General features: G+C 41.9%; 1 pseudogene; it reads left to right on the forward strand.

Annotated features, from left to right (window-relative positions):
- Positions 1-1522: 1522 nt before the first annotated feature.
- On the forward strand, positions 1523-4141 carry LOC109677907 (ATM interactor pseudogene; annotated as a pseudogene).
- Positions 4142-5298: the final 1157 nt, after the last annotated feature.

Genomic DNA, 5298 nt, shown 5'->3' on the forward strand with positions numbered 1-5298 from the left:
TAAAAGAACCTAGTAAGGCAATTTTAGAATTTTTTAAATACCACATTCCAAAAAGAAAATGAATATAAATTTTTGGCTACTCATGTGTAGTAAAATGAAAAAAAGAATTAATTGCTGGAATTTTGACAGAAGTAGCGGTTTTGTTATGTGGAGTTATTGCATGAATATAAGGGGAAGTAGATGGAGGTAAAAAGATCTTAATATGTAATCATTTTGTTGTTAATAATTAAAGGGCAAAAAGGAATGGTGAGCATAGGTTTCCTCTGTGGGAGCTAGCTGTCTGTTAGTAAACATGCCCTTTGGAAATTTTTATTCAGAAATCTGAAGTATTTTGTTTTGATGTGTCTTAGATTATCTTTGCTTTAGAGGTAGCTGATTGGCCCTGGTATGAGGCTACAAAATTTCATCTACTCCTTTTGAAAGAGATGGAATATTTCCTTGGGCTTAAGAATGAGGATTATATCAAAAATTAATTTTTAAATTTTTTTATTGTTTATTCATTTATTCCTATGTGTATACATTGTTTGGGACATTCTCCCCCTGCTCTCTGCCCAATTCTTTCCCCTCTCGTTTCTAGGAAGATCCTCTTCTGCCCTCTTCTGCTCCAATTTTGTAGAAGAGAAAACATAAGAGATAAAAGACAGACGTGGCATTTTTGCTAGCTTGAGATAAAGATAGCTATGCAGAGAGATTCCTAGCATTGCTTCCATGTGCATGTGTAGTACAACCCACAGAAGACACAGAAACAAATAGATGAACTCAGAGCCATCCTAAATAAACACCAAAGTGAAACAGAGAACACTATAGTGAGATAAATGAATTAAAAATGAAAATAAAACTACTAAAGTGGAAGTGACCCAATATATGGAAAACCTCAGCAAAAATAATGAAACAGACACAAAACACAGTGGGAGGCCACTCCAGTAGACTAGAACAACTGGAAGTCAAAATCTCAGAACTTGAAGAAATTAAAGAAAAAGCAAAAGATATCTTAGCCAAACAACTCAAGAGCTATGGAAGTAATATGCAAGTACTCAACAACTTCATCAAAAGACCAAACCTGAGAATCATGGGCATTGAAGGAGAAGAGGTGCAAGAGAATAGATATGTAATATATTCAATAAAATAATAACAGAAAATTTCCCAAATCTCAAGAATGTTTAGCCCATTCATGTAAAAAAACCTCCAGGACACCAAACAGACTTGACTAACATAGAACCTCCCCACAGCATATTACTATTAAAACAATAAGCACAGTGAACAGAGAGAATATTGAAGGCTATAAGAGAGAAAAGAGAAAAAATGGACAAAGGTAAACCCATCAAAATCACAGCAGATTTCTCAACGGAAACCTTAAAAGCAAGAAGGGCATGGAGTGAGGTATTTCAGGCACTGAATTAAGATAATTTCAGTCACATGATACTCTACATAGCAAAACTGTCATTCAAAATTGACAGAGCAATAAAAATGTTCCATCATAAATAGAAACTAAAGAGCCCAGGCCGGAGGCGGTGCGGGAGCCATGTTGGCATAGGAGGCGGCGGCGGCGGTGGCGGGGTCCGCGGCTCTGGCGGCAGCTGCACCGACTGTCCAGGAGGCCACGAGGGGAGCCGCCGCCGCCGCCTCGGGGCCATGGGGACCTCCGGGACCCCGGCTGAGAGGTAGCCGCCCGCGACCTACTGCGTCGAGGCAGCCCGTGGCCCCGGTGCCGCAGGCCTGGGAGCTGATCCAGCCGTAGGTAAGCGAGTTGTTCCGGGCCGTGCTGACCAACATCATGTGCACCGTGCAAGGCTGCGGCAAGATCCTGCCCAACAGCCCCGTGCTCAACGTGCACCTGGTCAAGAGCCACCGCCTGCAGGATGGCATAGTAAATCCAACAATAAGATTTGAAAACCATACCAAAATTCTACTGTTGTCCAATTGAAGGATGTCCTAGAGGCCCTGAGAGACCATTTTCTCAGTTTTCTCTTGTAAAACAGCACTTCATGAAGATGCATGCCGAGAAGAAGCATAAATACAGCAAGTGCAGCTATTCCTATGGCACCGAGTGGGACTTGAAAAGACATGCAGAGGACTGTGGCAAGACCTTCCAGTGCACGTGTGGCTGTCCCTATGTTAGCAGAACAGCATTGCAGTCTCACATCTACCGAACTGGCCACGAGATCCCTGCAGAACACAGGGATCCACCTAGTAAAAAAAGGAAAATGGAAAACTACCTGCAAAGCCAGAAATTGTCCAAGAAAACTAGTGAATCCTTGAGCAACCAACAAGTGCCTCAGCCAGACACTCAAGAACTAAAAACTTCAGAGATAAAACTAGTAGCCTTTTTTGACTAGTGCCAGGAAGCAGAGTGTCACGACACCTCCTACATACCCTCAGAAGTTGCTTTTACCAAGCCCAGAGTGACTCTGGTCAAACTTCCGGTCATGCAGTTTTCTCCCATGCCTGTCTTTGTGCCTACAGCCGACTCTTCGGCCCAGCCGGTGTTGTTAGGTTTGGATCAGGGCTCCTTGGCAGGTGCTGTATGTACACTTAGTGCCTTGTCAGTAGGAACCCGGATCCTTGGCCTGGATTCAGAGGCTTGCTCTCTGAAGGACAGCCTACCTCTTTCAAAAATTATCAATCCTGTTGTCGAGCCAATCAGTACAGGTGTTCAAGTGAACTTAGGTAAAAGTACATCTAATCTTTTGCAAGAACTAGGAAACACGTGTCCAAAGAACAAAAGAACACATGTCAACATACAGATGGATCTGACCTATGCCTCACCAGACTTGATGCCTTCTGCTCAGTGGCTTGGCCCCGACTCCTCTGTGTCGTCCTGTTCCCAGACTGATCTGTCCTTTGATTCTCAAGTGTTTCTCCCCATTAGTGTTCACACCCAGACGTTTCTGCTCAGCTCTAAGGTAACTTCGTCCATAGCTGCTCAGACCGATGGGTTGGGTTATAGACACCTGTTTCCAGCCAGGTGGGATCTCCAGAGAAACCCAAACTAGTGGTATGCAAATCCCCACAGATGCCCAAGTACCGATGGACCAAGCTGGAATGTGTAGAGACATTTTTGAAAGTGTGCACTCATCATATGATGTTCAAACAGACAATATCATAAGTAGCAGTCTAGCAGCAGAGACAGTGACTCACGGTTTGTTACCTCAGAATGACCCTAAGACTTTAAATCAAGATATTGAGAAATCTGCACCCATTTTAAACTTCAGTGCACAGAACATGACAGATAACCAGACCCAAACCATAGATTTACTCAGTGACTTAGAAAACATCTTGTCAAGTAACCTTCTTGGTCAGACACTGGATAACCAGAGTCTCTTGTCTGACACGAATCCTGGGCCTGACACCCAGCTCCCATCTGGCCCAGCCCAAAATCCCGGGATAGATTTTGATATTGAAGAGTTCTTTTCAGCTTCAAATATCCAGACTCAGACTGAAAAGAGTGAACTTAGCAGCATGAACACTGAGCCAGTCTTGGAATCACTGCACATAGAGACCTAGACTGACTTCTTACTCGCAGACACCTCTGCTCAGACCTATGGGTGCAGGGGAAGTTTGAACTTCTTAGGCCTGGAGATGTTTGACACACAGACACAAACAGACTTAAACTTCTTCTTAGACAGTAGCCCTCCTCTGCCCCTAGGCAGCATTCTGAAACACTCCAGCTTCTCCATGAGCACTGATTCGTCTGACACAGAGATGCAATCCGAAGGAATCTCTGCCACTAGACACACACCTGCTTTAGAGAGCAAGGTTCAGGTGAACAGTGCAGAAACACAGACCATGCGTTCTGGCTTTGAAGCCCTGGGAAGCTTGTTCTTCACCAGCAATGAGACTCAGACAGCAATGGATGACTTTCTTTTGGCTGATTTGGCCTGGAACATGATGGAGTCTCAGTTCAGCTCTGTAGAAATTCAGACATGTGCCGAGCTGCACACAGTCTCCAAATTCTGAAGGTGGAGTCCACACTGCAACAGTATCTGCTGCTCCCTTATGGATTTAGAACACGGCGCAGGGACAACAGTGCTGGCTATGGAATGTATTAGGTGATGTGGCTGTTTATCCTCTGTGGGTCTTTGTCTTTTGTACTTGTAAACATGAAATCTGTGTATAAATGTGAGTGTATATAAAGTGTAAGTTGACCTAAAAAAATGAAATAAAATAAAATAAATAGAAACTAAAGCCATATATGACCACCAAGCCACCACTACAGAAGATTCTACAAGGAATTCTGCACACAAAACATGAAACCACAAGAGGGCAGGAAATACCAAAACACTGGAGAAGAAAAGACAATTAATCACAGAGTAGCATTGGTTTGGCTGTACACAATCAAATCCTTAAACAACAAACACAACTAAATGGCCAGATTCACCACACACCTGTCAATATTAACACTGAATGGCAACTACTCAACTCCCTCATCAACAGGCACCATCTGGAAAACTGCATTAAAAAAGGAAGATCCCACAACCTGCTCTTTAAAGAAAACTAACTTATTGACAGAAATAAACATTGGCTTGTGGTGAAAGGCTGGAAGATTTGCTGAGCCAATGGCCCCTGAAAACAAGCAGTAGTTGCAACATATATATCAGACAAAATTTGACATTCATCAAATGAGACAAAGAAGTACACTGGAAAAATACCAAAACATCAAAAAAGAACAGTAATTATCAACCTATATACACACAATGTCAGTGCAATCAGTTTCATCAAATATAAACTAAGGGACTTAAAAGTACATATACGCTCCAACATGGTGGTAGTGAGAAACTTTAATACCCATCTATAACCAATAGATATGCCTTTCCAAAAAAAAAATCAACAACAAAATCCTAGAACTAAATGACACCATAGATCAAATGGACTTAGCTGATGTCTGTAGAATACTTCATTTGACAACAAGAAAATATGCATTCTTCTCAGCAGCTCATGGAACTTTCTCCAAAATTGATCATATTTTAGGGGACAAAGCAAGCCTCAGCAAATATAAGAAAATAGAAATAACCCCAGGCATTCTATTTGACAACATTGCAATAAAACTAGAACTCAACAATAAAAACAACAGCAGAAAGTATACAAATAATTGGAGCCTGAATAACACATTGCTCAATGATCAGTGGCTCATAGAAGAAAAAGAGAGGAAATCAAAAGTTATTGGAAATTAAAGAAAATGAAAACACCATCTACCAGAACCTATAGGACACAGCAAATGCAGTCCTAAGAGGTAAGTTTATAGTCATGAGTGCATAGTTTAAAAGGACAGAAAAATCTCAAAAAAACTAAGGCTGTATC

The sequence above is a fragment of the Castor canadensis genome, chromosome 2, assembly GCF_047511655.1.
Source record: "Castor canadensis chromosome 2, mCasCan1.hap1v2, whole genome shotgun sequence".
NCBI lineage: Eukaryota > Metazoa > Chordata > Mammalia > Rodentia > Castoridae > Castor > Castor canadensis.